General features: G+C 49.1%; 1 long non-coding RNA gene across 2 annotated transcripts; it reads right to left on the bottom strand.

The window, feature by feature from the left end:
* Positions 1-1,066: 1,066 nt before the first annotated feature.
* On the bottom strand, positions 1,067-17,452 carry LOC121086248. Of its 2 annotated transcripts, none has more exons than XR_005827312.1 (8): positions 17,393-17,452; positions 12,006-12,152; positions 10,849-11,153; positions 8,183-8,283; positions 6,410-6,513; positions 5,745-5,803; positions 2,792-3,506; positions 1,067-1,186 (listed from the first exon to the last, which is right to left on the bottom strand). It is a non-coding gene; the product is annotated as an uncharacterized LOC121086248 (long non-coding RNA). The 2 variants fall into 2 exon arrangements; XR_005827313.1 differs by lacking the exon at positions 17,393-17,452 and adding an exon at positions 17,112-17,373.
* Between the last annotated feature and the right edge of the window lie 287 nt (positions 17,453-17,739).

Below are 17,739 nucleotides of genomic sequence, written 5' to 3'. Positions count from 1 at the left end.
TGGGACATCTGTAGGAACATCCAAACCGCCAGCGTTCTTAGACAGAGCATCACTCACCATTCAGCATCAGACAATGTGCTGGCAATTACCTATTTTACTACTGAAAAAACCCCACTGTAACCCCAATTTACCTTTCAGCATTGCTTTTACACTGCATGTCTTTCCTCCCAAAGAGTGAAAGACGTTTGTCTTTAGAAACAGCATGGCATGAAGTAAAGTATATGTGGAATGTCAGTACAACAACATAACCAATAACAGATATAATCTGAATGTTTATGATGTATTTTACTGGTTTCCACTTAATTGCAGGAAGAGAGCAATCCACTTCATCTGAAATCACTGACAGTAGCCTTCTAATCCAGTCCCAACCTGTTATCAGCATATATATCATTCCATGCTTGGTTGGAGGCAGATTAAATTGTGTTGACACAGCAATGTGTCTCAGTTCTACAGAAAAATTTACAGATTTTCGCAAACAGGAACGGGTTGATGTCAGTAACACTTCGTTCCTGAAAAAATTTTGTTAGGTGCGTGCCAGATGGTCAGTGGTGGAAGCAGGGCATGTAGTCACCAGGAACACTCACATTTCCAGTCCTATAGGGTTTCGCAAAAGGCTGATTTCAACTGCATGCACGTTCTGACCCTCACTTTGAACATCAGAATTCAAGGAAAGATTGTAGAAGTTGAATGGGTGTGGGTTCTGCTCTGCCATGAACCTTCTCCACCTTGGAAGGTGGTTGACCTTTTGACTGTTACAGGAATTTTTTGTTTATTACAGCATCTAGCTTTCAGTTCTTTCACTTTGTGCATCTACTCGTTTTCCCTGCTCCCATGATTTTTTTCTATGCACTGGTAGTACCTCGATTCAATGACACTAAACTTGGCATGTGATACAACACTCTTACATTAACTTTCTCCCCTGGCTCATACAAGTTTTTCCTGCCAGGAGAGAACATCGAACCTTTGTATTTGTAATACCGCCCGAGACTGCTCTTCGTAAGGTCTGAGAAAAGAGATTTCAACTTCAACTGCAGGAACATATTTCAAAGGCATAGTTTTACCTTGTTTCATGTTGTCAGCAGGTGATTTCCGTCCTTCCTACAAGCAAATCTCTCTTTGTCTTTGCTGGCCAGAGTGGCTGGCTGTGATTCAGCAGCATGACTTCTTTTCCTCCTCCTTGGTGAAGCTATGAAAAATACCAGCCCTTTTGATTTTTTTTCCCCAAACAGTCACAACAGTTAATCACGTCAATCTATCTCATAAAAGTATACTCTTCTAATTAACAGAAACAGGAAAAACATTGTGGATGGCCCATCCCTGGCAGTGTTCAAGGCCAGGCTGGATGGGGCTTTGAGCAACCTGGGCTAGTGGAAGGTGTCTCTGCCCATGGCAGGGGGTTGGAACTAGATGATCTTTAAGGTCCCTTCCAACCCAAACCGTTCTATGGTTCTCTAATTCTATGATATATTTTTCACAGGCCATTTCCAGTCTCTTACCAGTAACTTCAGCAACTCACTTCCCAGCTTGCAAAACCAGATACCAGAGGCTATCAGCCATATCTGCATGTATCTGCTATAAGGAAAGTCACCTTACTAACTGTCATAAGCAGGTAATAAAATGCAAATGAATACCATCATTTTTCTCCAGTGGCTGCTCCTGTTTACAAGCTTGCCCTTTGTTCAGGTTTTATTTTGTGTATCAAAAATGAAAAAACAAGTCTAGACATCCAAACCACGACCACAGATACCAATACCAAGTAGGAAAGACATGAAGTGCAACCCAGTCCTTAGTTTTACATCATTTACTTGCCACACCATGTCTAGTTATGGAGAAGTTGCCTTTTATAATAGCAGTGTATGGATCTACATTTTTTATAACCATCTAAGGCTTCAAGTTGCTTCTGTTTGTTCTATGTTCAATCAGAGTAACACTCAAAACACAGATCAAAAGCACCAAAGGTTTCCTTTTTGGCACTCTGGAAAGACGAACTCATCCTCCCGGCCACCCTGAGGAGTTGCTCCGAGGTATGGGGGTGAGTGGTGCATCCGCCAAGGTACACGCTACATACAGCCCGTGTCTGGGTCCTGAGGGGCACCACGGCAAGGAGGTCCCTTCCACTGACCACAGCAGGACTGCTCCTGCATGTACCATCTAGTACAAGTTGAGTCCTTTGTGAATCACAGCGTAGGAAATGAAAAGTGATGAGAAGTCTTGGGGGAATAAAAAGAAAAACAACTGCAGACAGATCAGCCAAGGATTCGGTCCGTGTCTTTTGAGCCGGACCTTATTTGGCGTGCTATGTTGGTGTCTCCCCGCCCATCACTTCATTAAGCTTATATCCCAGTCATTAGGAATTTCCTAGTAGTGAGACACATCTCGTCCACGTAATGATCCTGACACGCCAGTGCCGCTCTTACTCTGAAAGGAGTGTTGATCTGATCACTTCTCACTCACTGCACCAACCATGGGCCATGACAGTGGCCTGTCAGCCATGCCCTGAGGGCATCCCATGTTCCCAGGAGGCAGCTTCTCTCCTGGTCTTAAATGAACCAACCTGTGACAGGCAATTGGACATCAGGGGTTGATGCAAAATGGCCAAGCCCAGATTTTAACTGATTCCAAGTCATCTGACCCCAGCTACCTGGTAATGAGTTTCCCAGAGTCAAATACCAGAGATGTGATTGATGTTATAAAATGTCTACGGTAGTTCATTGTTTCCTTCTCACTGAACCTTGAAAGAGGGTTTTTGGACCTAAGTTAAGGATGTAGGTGACCAGCTTTGGGCATTTACCTCCAGAAGAAATGAAAACCACATCACTCTGTGCCCAACCCAGCACCACCCAGGGGTCTGCTCCTGAAAAAAGCAGAGAGAGAAAACAGAGGCCAAAACTGCACATACGCCAAACGCAGGCTTATAGCTACTCAAGCAAAAAGTTCTCGTGTAGCACTCTCGCTGCCCTGTGTCCTGGTTTCGGCTGGGGTAGAATTGATGTGCTTCTTAGTATCTGCGTTGTACATTTAGCATGAGAGTAACACTGGTAACACATGGATGATGCCGTTGTGGCTGAGCAGTGTCCCTAAGTCAAGGACTTCTCAGTTTCCCAAGCCCTGCCAGCGCCGGGAGGGAGCGTGGCCAGGACAGCTGACCCGAACTAGCCAAAGGGATATTCCATACCACAGAACGTCACACTCAGTATATAAACTGGTGCGTGTGTGTGCTGGCTGGGGGCTGCTGATCACTTCTGGGTATTGGCCAGCGGGTGGTGGGCAACTGTTTTTGTGCATCACTTGATTTTTTTCCTCTCTCTTTCCCTCTCCTCTTCATTATTATTATTGTTGTTATTAATTTTTTTAAAACTTTATTTCAATTATTAAACTATTCTTATTTGAACCTACGGGGTTTACTTTTTTCTGGTTTTTACCTTTTTCTGATTCTCCTCCCCGTCCTGCACCAGGCTGCATGTGTGAGCGAGCGGCTGCATGGCACTTGCTGGCTGGTGTTAAATCTGAAAGAGAAGTCCTGTGGTCACCATAGGAAATTGAGGGTTTAGGCCAGGCCATCTTGGAAAAAATACAGAGCTGCTTTAACAAGCCAAAATGCTGCAACATTAAAATACCTTTTCTGGGTATTTTTCAAGATCCTGTTACGCTTCCCTGGCTGAGATGCAAGAGACAAAATCAGTCCAGATATAGGAATCAAAACACGTGTGGAAGCTGAGCTTGGGATTTCAGTGCTATGACTGCTTGACCCTCAACTCTGGTTCAACTGTTGCACCAGAAATGCTGAAATTAGCAAGCTCCAGTGCCGAGATGATGTTTATGTTGAACTAAAATGACTCAAGACAAGGTACTTCTGCTTCTCAGCAAAACAATACTTCAGAATTTTGTGCAACAAATAATAGAGTATCTCCATCCTGCCACTTCTTCCTCACAGAAGCTTCTTTTTTTTATTATTATTTTTTTCCTTTAAATTACCACCTTTTTGAACCCAAGGAATCCACCAGCCTCTGCTGCGTCCTGCAGGCAGCAGAGCATTCAGCTCTGCTGAATGACACACTGTAGGCTGAGGAAGATCCTCTGGCTTTGAAGCTACTGCTTGCTAGCTTCCCTTGTGCCCCGTCCTTGTGGTGGAGGAGAGACAGTCAACGGCTACCCCAGCTTAATTTCTCCACGCAACTCGTGGTCTTCTCAGCCCCTGTTACAAACCACCACCGCCTCTTTCCTACACTGAACAGCCCTAGCTTGCTAACTTGCTCCTCGCACCTTTGTCCCACCCCATCAAGAGACTCGAGATGGGGAGAAGGACCCCTCCACCCTCTGAAGCGTGGTCCTGCAGCCCACGGTGTGTGCTTGGAAAGGGTGCAACAGGGTGGGTGCAGTTACTCCAGGGCTGTACTCACCCTACTGCCATTGACCCAGGAACTAGCTTCGAGTGTGCATGTGTGACCACACTGGCTGATTGCAGTGTGGACATATCTCCACAGACTACACCTAAAGCAAACAGTATGAAAAGGTACGAGGAAAAATAAAGCAAAAGAGGACTGCAAAAAATAAATGGCATGAGCAAGGAAATCAATAGCACAAATATTGAATCAGGGATGAAATAGTCTATCCATATATTAAAACCAGCTTCAGAGAACAAGGAAAATAATGACAGAATACTTTCCTACCTACAGGATATGTGTTTGTTTGCACACGTCCAAGTGAAAAAATAAATTTGCACACCAGTGTCTTCAAATAACATTTCTTTTCTGCAGGGGTGGTGTAACAGTTTCTCCCATCTGTCTGTGTGGGTGTCTATATACATACAAATGTACAGTCTACAGACTATAGGTCTGGTTATGCCATGCTGCATTCCTGCCAGCCAGCAGCGCGACTGAAATTGCTACGTGGTGGGAAGGGAGAACCTTCCTAGACAAGGAGGATTTGCAGGTTCCTGGGGAACCAGCTCCTACGCTGAATGGGAGTAGATCTAAAACATGCTGAGTGCAAAGTCTTTGGGCCCACCCCTGGATGTCTGGATGTCGTGTGTGGTGGTCTCCCTGGTACTGTGGGACTGACTGAGGGCAGGGCTCTGTGCCTATTTGTCCTGAAAAGCAACCAGACCAGCATACTCAACCCCTCTTTGCAGCATCCAGGCCATTGTCCTTCACAGCAGCACAAGATGCTCTCACCCGGGCAGCTGGAGCAGGTCCATGCCAACCAGGGTTCCTTAGGAAGCCTTTTCATGCGGCACTGGTTCCAGGCAGGGCCATACCCCTGTGAGTTGCCTAACCCTGCAATGTCCTGACATGAACGAGTTATTCAGAATACTTCTCCGAATGAGGAAACAGTCACTTGGCAGCAGATGCAGCATTTGTAATGCCTCATCCTTCCCTGGGGCACTTCTCATTTCTCCCTACGTGTGGCCTTAACTCACTGAAAGCAATTAGGTTTGAAGTCCCAGTCGATGTTTAGACCGTGCAGACACACTGAGAGCAGGTCACGGTGCCAAGCAGTTGTTTGACTCTCATCTGTCTCTGCAAAACCAGAGAGGTTCTGCTTCGCCAGGGGAGGAGGGGAGCTGCCCACATGGCTGAGGCCAGCCCCAGCTCCCACAGGTGGGATGAAACCACAGGTCCTAGTGACCTCTGAACAAAGCCAGACTGAGCAACGAATTCAAAATGTACATGAATCTTTGAAAAAGTGGTGGTACCACCTGCCATGCCTCACTTGCTACCACTCTTTCCAACCCTTCCACTTACTTCCGTTGTTGTGGCTTTATCCCCGGGGGGTGCCGAGGAGCCTCTGTGCCGTGCAAGACCTGTGCAGGGTTGAGCAGGGTGTGCATCATCTCCCTCCAGCAAAATGTGTCGGAAGCCCGACCCAGGAGCTCCCCAAGCATTAAACCAGCACCAGCAATTCCTCTGGACTCCAAGGGCTGTAGTAGCCGGGGGAGTTGCTTACGAAGCCTTGGCAATTAGTACAGCCACTAACAGCAACTTTTCCTTAAACGTGGAGGAAGTACTCAAACAACTAAGAGGGTTATTAAACAGTCAGAAACCAGAAGGTTTCCTTGAACAGAGTGGCTGGTTGGTTGCTCCGCAGGGCAAACAGTGTCCTGCGTGCGTCACGTGCTGCTGCTGGACACGGGTTACTGCAGTGCTGCACGCAGCTACGGGATGGAGCACTGCAAGGTCCAGGCTTCCCAGGGCTTGGGTCACCCCGTGCTGGGGTGCTGCAGCTGGCCACCATTACCCTGCCCCAGAGCCACCGCCAGCTTCGCACTCAGCAGGCAGTCTCCTCAACCAGCAAAGGTGCGAGTGCAGAAAGCATTTCATGAGCAGCAGCTGAGTACAGCGGGGTGCTTCTCCTTTGGTAACAGTGCATTTGGTTCCAGGCTATGAATACATACACAAGTGTCTCTTACGGTTTCTGTGGTTAGCCAACAAGCCCCTGGAGGCCTAGGTCTGTGTGGCGCCTCGAGGAGGAATCTTTCCGTGGCACAGCAGCATTTAACGGGCACCGCCGAGCCTGCAAGCAAAAGGGCAAACCAATTTCAGTTATAGATGGTGTTGCCCATTAAATCCTTCCACAGGTCACAGAAGTCCAACCTCCTGCCCAGATCTGATGGTCACCAACATTACATTGGGTCAGCTGAGGTCTTGTCTAGCTGACCCTCAAAAACTTCCCTGGGTGGAGAGTCTGCTGCTTCTCTGGGCAACTAACTTCCTGGTGACCTTTCTTTGACTGATGCCCAGCTTGAAACTCCCAAGACACGACCTGTGTCTGTTGACTGTTCTTGTTCTGGCCATTTCTACGGAGCAGAGCTTGGCTCCGTTGCCCCTATGACTCCTCTCCAAGCACGTGTTGGCTGCCGTCCAGGTCTCCCTGAGCCTCCCTATCTCCAACAAGCCCACATCCTTCAGGCCCTCCGTGTTAGGGCCTTGCCATCTTGGTATGCTCGTGTCAGACCAGTTTCCCAACAGCTCTCTTGGAACCAAGGTGTCCAGCACTGGAAATGACACCCCAGGTACAGCCACTGACTACATCAGGGCCCTGAGGGTACCACAGGGACTGACTGCCCCTGCCCGACCCTGGGGACCTCCCTGTCCATGCTTCCCATGGCTCAGGACCACATTTCAGATTTTACAGGCAAATCACCGACCTTTTTTTTTTAATTTTTTTTTTCCTGGTATTTAAGTATCTAGAAACAGACTTGCCTTAGAAAGGGCACTGAAACATACCTCGCCCAACCAGCCACCTTCTGCCTGAAGCTAGAAGGCATTGTGTTTCTTCCTCAGGACCGCGTTTTCAGAAATGCTGTCTTCTTGCAATCCTTTCCTTTAAAAAGTGAGACAGCGCAACACCACATCCACTTGATTTTTAGAGGCAAAATCCTGGCTCTCCTGAGAAAGCTTTTACCGCTGACTTGAGATCACTCAATTTTTCTGCAAGACCGAGCAAGCTGCAGGCACCATGATGTTTGCTGCGGACAAGTGCCCACCCTGCGTAACTCCCCTCTACAGCTCTCGGGCCCCCAAAAGGAAGGCTTGCTGCTGCTCTTCTGCAGGCGGTGAGTGGGAGCAGAGCACATGGCACCAGGATTAGCACCTGTTTATTCATAACTTCATGGGTTTTCTGTGACAGACAAGGTCAGAGCCATGGCACCACTCTTCTGGTGCGCTGAGTCACCATGACTCCCTTCTCTGAGAACACCCCACTGCTTGCAATATTTTAGTAGAATTAAGTGTGTGCATGACATCCTTGAAACGGGATCAGTATTTAAGGTCTCTGAAGGGTTAACACAGGGCACTGAATCAAATTCCTTGAAAAGTTTAAGTTTGCCAGACCCAGCAGAACAATCTACTGATCTTGTTTATCCCATGTATTTCTACTAATCACCCAGGCAAACATACCATACCTCCAAGTTATTTTGATATATGCTGTGACCATGACGTTGTACAACCCTTTCAAGTTTCAGTGGCTCCTTCTCAATAACAACATGAAATTTCTCAGATATTATGTACAGTTCCTTATCTAATCAGTCAAACCGTGCTTTAAGGTTCAACTGCAACTATAATTTCATTTGGCTTTGTTCCCTGTAAACAAGGTATTATTTATCTTAGAATATAACACTCTTGGACTTTGTTTATACAACAGATTTTTCAATCGTTTCCCACATTAATTCAAGAATACTTACTTCAATCTTCATAAGCAACATTGTGAGCCTTGCTGTTAACCATGTACCTGCTTCTTCTACTGTTTAAAGTGTGACATGGTATAGCCCTGGTTGAGGAAAATCTGATGAACAAGATGTGGAGAGATTAGGGTTGTGTTTCAGAATGAGGGGAAGGTGCAGGAAAGAGTCATTACAATCAACACCTAGGAGATACGCAAACAAAAGCATATTTTGATGGAATTTTGAGGGGAAATTTGTGCCTGAGACCCATGTCTAAGAATACACTGGCTCAGGTGTGCAGAAACTCCACGCAAGTTCCTGCGTAACGATAACCCACCTTCTGCCCTGGTATAACAAGCATGAACTTCAGCCACCTTACAAGGTCTACCACATTTGAACTGGTCACTCTTCAAACACAGCTCACTCATTAGTCTCACACCGCTTCTGTGTGTGTGTGTGGTCTAAAACATCTGCAGATATTAAATTTTAGCCACTGAATTTTGGACAGTGCTTTAATTTAGAGTCGCTAGCACTCCTTTCTGAGATGACCTCCAGCTGCATTTTGGATGACCACACGTGAACTATATACCAGAAGTGCACCGCTTTGCTATATGGCAATTGCAGCCCTTCTTGCAGCCCTGGCCCCATGCTGACAAGAAACACTGGCACACGTGGGCCAAACCCCGGGCACATAGGAAAGAGGAATTCTGCCAAAGAATGTGCCCTGCTTGGTGATCTTTTCCTCCCACAGGAACTGGTGGGAAACTCGTTTCCATTCCCACCTTCAAGTATTTACAACAGTGAATTTACAGCCCTAGTTTCCGTTCCTCTGCCTTAAGAGTGAGCATCACCAAGTAGAATGCTGCTCTCACTTTCTGCACCTGTGCAAACACTTCCTAGACCCTTAACCTCCACTGACTGTAATAAAGACATGTCAGTTCTGAGATAGTGCATAGTAAAGAATTTTCCAAAAGGTTTGTTAGGAGGAGGGGCAACAGCCAGATTAACCAGAGAGGAGAGTCCTGTCCTTCTCCTGCGGTTCGCATGAAGGCAGCCACAGCTTACAGCTGGCTGAGGGCAAATAAATCAGGCTTGCAGCCTTCATTAATTTCTCCATCATATACGAAGATCTAAGGAGACTAGATGTACTTAGAACTGCATAACTCCCGGTTGTCTTCTCTGCAGACATATGAGGGATGCTGGGTCATCGTATCGGCTCCCAGCTTACCAGGCAGCCAGATGCGTCCAACTCTTTCTGTTACTGCTGCTACCTGAATAGCTCCCCAGGTGCAAAGACCCATGCTGGTAAGGAGGAAAGACACTCAGAGCACTCTGCCTTCTCCCCCGCCACATATGCAGCTCCTCTCTTTGGGGGGGAAGACTTACGAGCACACCTAGTTGAGAGGCAAAGGCTTTGCCCTTCCTGGGACAGGGACACAGCTGCCAGATGTGATGAGCTAGAATGGTCTCTCCCAAAGCAGGGGACTTGGAGTAAACAGCCTCTGGCCTCTACTGGGGACACTGATTTTTTGTCTTTCTGATACAAAGGAGGAAAAGGCACAAACCCAAATCCAGTGGCATTTTCACCCACTAGCCTATTTTAATGCTCCTGCTGGACATGACACAGATCTGCCAGTCACGATAAACCTGAGAGGTTCTGATAGAGGCTCACAGAAACGTGTTCTTAGGTTTGCTGCACATGCCACAACTGTGACTCACTTTCTGTGGTTTCGAGAAGACAGAAGCAATGTGGCAAGCCCAGAGCAAACAAGTGATTATTACCAGCATGATGCATACATTTATAGACATAATTACATTTCTCAATTAGGACTGCATCTAAAAAATTTCCAAGTAAAAACAGACGTGTGGCCTGGGGAAAGAAGTTGATAACTTAGAAATTAGGATCTCTTGACACATGCACCGTGTCAACACCTGAACACAGAGTAATCGCTGACCCAAAATTTAGGGTACGTGTGGGTACCAGTGATCTGGCTGATTACATCACACAAATGGGAATCGGCATCATCCAGAGGTATAAAAAAAACCACGCTGCTTGAGAAAGTCCATTCTACCAAATGTTAAAGCAACTGCGAACATAAGTGGGGAGGCAGGATGTGTTGAACATGGATGCTCCTAGTGAAAGCAGCTGACTGTTTTCATGCAGCCTGTTGTGCTGTGCCAAAATTACAGCAGGAATGGTGACCAAAACCCCATCCTGGTTAAGAGTTTAAAGGAAAGAGCAAGAACGTTACAGTGAGTAACGTCAGGAATAGGCAAGTGGAAATCAGAAGCTAGACAAATGGCAAGTTGCAAGGTGTAGGTGACTGACAGGGGAAGCTGGAAGAGTTAATGAAAGGCTCCACAGCCTTACTGGCAGCAGCAGGCATGGGGTCATTTCAAGAGGCCGAGAGGGAAGTCCAGAACAGCACAGCGGAAGTATCAGCTGCCTTCAGCGTCTACTCCCGACTGATTTTCTATTTTGGGACAGGTCCTCTTATGGAAAAGTACTTGACACACAGGCACCTTCCACAACCACCATGTTTACTTTCAGCTTTCACCAAACTGGGAAAACTGCAGCCGCAGGGTGTGATGAGGAGGCGTGGCTGATAAACTTCTGGCCCCAATTTCTATAATACTGACTCAGAGCAGACCAGCTTCCTCCAAGGCTGCCACTGCCACACACTGACCTGCTCTGAAAGATGTAACCAGTGTGATGTTGCACGTCAGCAGATCAGCAGGTGAGCAAGGGTTAAGCCGGTCTGAGGTCAGCTGGGGACTGGGGACACTGTCATGGGGCAGGCTGGTGAGGGGCAAGGGGCAGTGTGGTGCTGTGTCCCCTCAGCAGCCATCACGCCTCCTTCTTCTCCGCTGGGAGATGCGCTGGCTGGGGCACAGCTGTATGCAGCAGCACAAGGCCACAGAGTATCATGGCGAGGCCGATCCACCACAGAGGTGTCCACGTCTCTCCAAAGAGAAGCTTGCCCAGGATGGCCTAAAAGGAAAGACAGAGACAAAGCTTTACTGGGCTGAGCTGCCCCAAAACCTCCTGCCGCTGCCAGAGCTGTGAGGAATTCTACTGGGAGAGCCAGCCCTAGACAAAACCTGCTGGAGGAAACGCCTGCTGGGACCACCAACAGAAATGGCTGCTGCAGGTGATGCCAGAGATGACCTATTCTACTATACAGCCTGGAAACACAGCCATATCACAGTCCCAAAGCAGGATTTTAGCATAGAGATGCTAAAGCACACAGAGGTGTGTGCTTTGCTAGCTTTCCAGCACCTCTTGGCAGCCAAATCTCCAGGTGACTGGGCAACCCCAGTCAATAAAAAAAGGGCCTCACTAACTTGAGTTTTAGACACCACCATGACTGCAAGTTGCAGCACGGAATCAAGGTGGACAGTTGCTGAGAGTGAAAAGTGAGCAGAAAAAACCTGCAGGTCACAAATGCTCTTGCTGTGACTAAAGGCGGTGCATCTTCACACCCAGCTAGGGTGGCTTTGGCTTGTCATAGGTCAGGTGTTGCAAAGGAAAAGCAAAACAAAGCAAAGCTCCCAGCTCTGGCTCTCACTGGCAATTAGAAAAGTTCAGTAAACCCAGGCACTGCGCTGGGCAGCAGCATCCTTCCTCCTGCACCACCCAGAAAAGTCCTATAGCCTCTGTCATAAACTGTCAGAGCAGCTGAGGCCTGACACAGTCATTTCACATCTGCCTGTAACTCCCCCCCTGTGGCCAGCAATGCCAGTCACACTGGGAAATGAGCTACGACCAGTCACATCCAGCACAACCATTCTCACATCGCTGTGCTCCTCCAGGCTTCAGCACCTGGGGAAGGGATCTACTCACCGAGAAGATGAAGTTGGAGGCTGTCGTTGTGACAGAGGCAGCGGCTGAGGAGGAGGAGAGTCGCAGGGCTTTTGCAAAGACCGTCCACATCACTGCATTGCACGCAAACACCAAGCCAACGCAGCTGATGCGAAGCAGCACAGGCAGCTGTAGGATAAAGGGAAACCCCAGCACATTTTCACTGACCACTCACTTGCCCTCACTAATTCACAGGCACTTTGGAGAAAAACCCAACAGCGTGGGCTTTTGAAGCTGAATTACAGCTGGTATTACATGAAGATGAATATATTAAGTCGCAGAAGGAAACAGCCCTGGATGAAGCATCACCCTGGCACGTCCTGCCGTGAGTCCAGCCTCAGACTACAAGCTGAGAAGTGCTGGGACAACGTACAGCAGCTGCCACGCCAGAAGCTGAATTCCAGAAAGCCCTGGTGCACACGCAATGCAGTGAAATGCCTTCACTCAGCACTACCTGCATGGGAAAGTGTCAAATGCAGTCCTGCCAAACACACACCAAAGATGTACGTGCTGGTGCTGCGTGGTACAGGACCCATCTGTTGTGAATGTGGGCTGAGACCAGCGTGGTCCCAAACCAGTGGTCCTCACCACCTCCCCTGACCTGGCCTGCTTTACTGCTGCAGTGAGGGCAGAGCAGGGTCCTCTGGGAGGAACGAGAGAGCTGAGGGGCATCGTGCCTTGTTTTGCATGCCTGCTGGAGAGCGGATTTACTGAGAGCTCTCTGCTCCAGCATTTAGTGGCAATAAAACTACCCCTCTGAATTCAAGGGCCTTCAAGGCCAACTAGGTTCTCAAGAAAGATCCCCCTCAAGACAACGTAACAAGACATTTAACAGTCTCAGTCTGAAAAAAAGGCACCGTTTTACCTAAAAAGCCTTCACCGTTCCCAGTCCCCCCCCCACACCCATAGTTTTAGCTGCTGCAGCCATCTCCCTAGGCCCTGGGTACCATGTCCTTGATGTGAAGACACCAAGGGAGGAGATCACAGGCAGATCATGACTTTCGCATAACACTTGGGAAGCACACAAGGGCAAGTGAAGGCAAGGCTTTGCCTACGCCCATGGCGATCATGCCTTCCTAGCCTGTCACCTTTCAGGCCATGGTGGGATCCATCTCAAAGCAGACGGAAACGTAGGCATGAAGCCACCAACAAACACAGCTGAGAGGCAGCACCTGCCCCGTGGGAATGGCTGTAACTGCAGCCCCCTGCCAGCCACCCAAATCAATGGGGGTCACCAATCGTGTTCTGCTCCCACTCGGAAGAAGAAATTAAGAACTGCAAGCTAGGGGAGGCCACAGGGACCTCCGAAGCAAGTGATGTAGCAAGTACAAAGCTAAAAGGAAAAGGCTGTAAAGCAAATCCCTGCTTGATGGCTGGTGCAAGCTCTCTGAGACTAATCCCATCCCAGCGAGGCACGGTTCAGGTGTTTGGCCTCATTCTGCCCCACTTGTGGCAAAAGTCTCCAACTTTATCAGGGCAACAGTAAATGATAATTCCTACCAGTGAAGCACTTTTGTTTTCCCACCGCTGCCCTGGCAAACCCTAGAGAGAGAAAGAGGAACAATCATACCCAGCTGCCACCGGTCCTCTAAGGAAGAAACCTTCTGATGTGTTATGCCCCACCGCAGGATGGGGTTTGCTTCCCAGCTTCACCCCCTGCCTGTGTGACCAGGGAGTGAGTTTTACCTTGCTCAGGGCAGTTGTGTACATCCACACACACCTCCAGTGGGTAGGCAGATTTGGGAGTGAAAGATAAGAGGGGAAAACAATTCTCTGTGTTTCACCTAAATTCAGTGTATTTCTGGATCAGAAAGAGCCTACCAAGGTACGCTGCTGGGGAAAAAAAAAGCCTTAAGAAAAAGAGATCTTGTTACTATGTTGTGGTTTAACCCCGGCCGGCAACCAAGCACCACGCAGCCACTTGCTCACTCCCCCTCACCCAGAGGGATGGGGAGGAGAATTGGAAAGGAATGCAAAACTTGAGGGTTGAGATAAGAACAATTTAATAGGTAAAGCAAAAGCTGCGCACACAAGCAAAGCAAAGCAAGGAATTCATTCACTGCTTCCCATGGGCAGGCAGGTGTTTGGCCATCCCCAGGACAGCAGGGCTCCATCACGCGTAACGGTTACTCGGGAAGAAAAACACCGTAATGCCAGATGTCCCCCCCCTTCCTTCTTCTTCCCCCAGTTTATATACTCAGCATGATGTCGTATGGTCTGGAATACCCCTTTGGCTAGCTTGGGTCACCTGTCCTGGCTGTGTCCCTTCCCAATTTCCCATGCCCCTCCAGCTCTCTCACTGGCAGAGGCCAAGAAACAAAAAAGTCCTTGATTTGGTATAAACATCACCCAGCAACAACCAAAACCATCAGTGTGCTATCAACATTGTCCTAGCAACTAGCTACTAAGAAGAAAATTAACTCCATCCCAACTGAAACCAGGACATACTGTTTTCAACCATCCACCTGAGGGCGTAGAGAGGATGGAGCCCAGGTTCCTCTCTCAGGTGCACTGGGATATGAAAAGAAGCAGCAAATAAATTTTGGAACAAGTGATATTTTGATCTGATACAAGGGAAAACAAAGGTGATCAAACACTGGAACAGAGGTCATGGGCTCTCCAACCTTGGAGGTATTCAAAAATTCACCGGAGAAGGTCATGAACAACCTGTTGCACAGCAGGGGTTGGACCAGAGACCTCCAGAGGTCCTGCTTGAGTTGAGTTAGTCTATCAGTGGTAGAGCAAAGCTGGTTCCACCATCACAGCAACTATGCTATCTTCGAAAGTGACTCTGAAACCATGGGTTCTTCTTCTGATCTGCTTCTGTTACAGAGACAGGGAAATCAGCTGCAGTGTGCTCTGCCCAGAAGGAAGGCTTTCCAGAGGGAGGTTGAGACCCTCTGTGTAGTGGGCAGAAGAGTGGTCATTGCAATGGCACGCAGAGAGATAAGAACATCTCCAGGTGCTCTCCACAAGGAAGGAGGGAGGTATAAATTCCTCCCCTGCCATGGGCTCAGCCAAGCAAGCCTAGTGAGTCAAGGATTACTGTTCTGATTGCTTTTCTAAGAGGAGATTAATTTTAGTGTACATTTCAGATAATCTAGAATCACACCTGAAGTGGCAGAAGTAATTTTAGATGAAGTTTGGCAGGGGAGAGGGGAAAGTAAAGGACAACTTTTGTTCACGTGAAATGACCCCTCTTCATCAGGCCACTCTCAGGCTAGGCCATCACAACACATTCTTCTGGCCAGGAAATCTACCTTCATGCTGTCATCAAGTATCCTGCTACCCTACATCATAACCTGTTAGAAGCGTCAATGCACTTCTAACATTTGTCACCACTTTCCACACTGCACAAGCGATGGCTGCTCTCATATTTATTTTTATATTTCTGTAGCTCTTCCTCAAACGCAAAACTCCTTGAGCCTCTGTCACCTCTGCAGAAAAGCCTTTGCAGCCAGCATGCGGGATTCAAAGGGAGCCCTCTGAAACACTCTAGCGTCTACAGTTCAGTGCAATTTAAGCTACTAGGAAGATTATGCCATTTACTTACAACCTGGTTTTTTACAGCTAAACTAATGACTTTTGTTCATAATTATTACCTTGAACGGACCTGAAAGAAGTAACTGAACTAGTTTGTCTAGAACAAAGAAATGGAAACACAGAATCACAGCATGGTTGAGGTTGGAAGGGACCTCTGGAGATTATCTGGTTCAACCTCGCCACTCTTACAGCCAGTTGTCCAGGACCATATCTAGACAGGGTTTGATATCTCCAAGGATGGAGACTCTACCACCTCCCTAGGTAACCTGTACCAGTGCTCAGTCACCCTCACAATGAAAAAAATGTTTCCTGATGTTCAGAGGGAACCCTTGGTGTTTCAGCTGGTGCCCATCACCTCTGGTCCTGTCACTGAGCTCCACTGCAAAAAGCCTGGCCCCCTCCCTTCAGGTATTTATACGTATTGATGAGATCCCTCTGAGCTTTCTCTTCCCCAGGCTGAATAGTCCCAGCTCTTTCAGCCTCTCCTTGTAGAGGGATGCTCTGGTCCCTTTGCTGGACCCTGTCCAGCAGCTCCATCTCTTTTTCGTACCGGAAAGCCTAGAACTGGACCCAGCACTCCGGCTGCAGCTCCACCAGTTCAGAGTAAAATGGAAGGACCACCTCCCTTGAACTGCTGGTGACAGTCCACCTCAATGATACGACCCTTTGTCATAGAACCTTCAAAAAAACCCACAACCAAACCACCAAAAACCTGACAATAAACGAGCAACGTTTCTATACGTTTTAAAGGAGAAAAATAATCAGATAACATGCTGTCAACATTTTCAGTAATTCCATGTTCTGCTTTTCTGTCAGCGCAGAACGCAACCTTTTGCGGGGGAGATTAGGAGAAGTATCAGGATTTAAGTTTTTTGATTCTCTTTCCTGCCACCCTTTCTGATATATAGGAAAGGATCAACAGGATTGGCAGGTACTGAGTTTTTGCTTTTTTAACCATTTCTAATAATCACACAAGTCTATTTTTTTTTCCCTGTTGCAAGGCTAGACTTTTTCAAATCTAGTTCCTCTTTGGGCTGTCCTTTGGGTTTCGAGTCCCAAATACACATTTGCCGTATGAATAACAAATCTCCCTGTCAAGTTTTTATGACTCGCACATGCTTTCCGCCTCAGCATCTCCCCATTCACACACAACCTTGTGCACGTCCCTACGCCTGCCGTGCCTGCGTGAGAACTCAGTTCTGTGTTTTTGAGGTGTAAGGCCAGCGGTCCCACGGAACCTTAAGCACACCAAGGTTTGTGAAACACGGGCGAGATAAAGGTCGTCCCCCGCGGCCGCCCAAGGGAGCTCGCCGGGGGCACGGCCCAGCAGCGCCGCGGCCCCCCGCCCTGCCTCTCGGCTCCCCTCACAGCCAACGGGCAGGACGGGAGGGGGACAAGGACAACGTTCTCAGCAAAACAGCGGGCTGAGAATAGGTGTTTGACGTTCAAGTGCACTAACTCCCGCTTTTCAAGTAAAACAGACGAAGCCTCTGCGACCGGGCCTGGCTTCACGCATTCCCGTACCGAGCCGCCCTCGCCGCTCACCCGCCCGCTGGCACTCCCACGGCGCTACCCGCCCCAGCTAGGCGGCCGGTCCCCCGCCGCGTCACGGCTCGGCTCTCCCGGCGCGCCCCGCTTTCCCGGCACGTCCCGCTGAAGGGAAGTGCTGGGCGCTGCCTGGAACAGCGCCGGGAAGATCCCGCGCGTTTCCTCCCACCGCGGGCTGCGTGAGGAAGGGAGGCCCAGGGGCTGACTAACGCCGGCCGGGGAGGCCGCCCGCTCCCCCAGGGAAGCCGCTTGCGGGCGCCCATTCCTTCCTGCCTTACCGGGCCTCCGGCCGCCTCCCCGCCCGGCCCCAGCGCCAGCTTCGCCGCCGCGGCCGCCGCCGCCCCCAGCAGCCCCGCGGCCACCGCCGCCGCCCCGCCGCTCGCCCGCATGCCGGGCCCGCCGCCGCCAGGAAGCGCCCCGCCGCCGCGCCGCCCTCCGGGGGCGGCCGTACCGAGCCTGGGGGAGAACGGCGAGGGAAAAGGCCGTGGGCAATGCTCGTTTGGCTGCAAAGGCTTTAATGTTTACAGGAAAGACGGAGCCCTAGAACGCCCCGAGTCCTGCTGCAGCCTTACCAGCGGGCGCAGGGCCGAGGGGCGCGCAGGCTGCGCAGGCCGATGGCCCGGCC

The sequence above is a fragment of the Falco naumanni genome, chromosome 4, assembly GCF_017639655.2.
Source record: "Falco naumanni isolate bFalNau1 chromosome 4, bFalNau1.pat, whole genome shotgun sequence".
NCBI classification, from domain to species: Eukaryota; Metazoa; Chordata; class Aves; order Falconiformes; family Falconidae; genus Falco; species Falco naumanni.
This window is presented reverse-complemented; position numbering and strand designations above follow the sequence as displayed.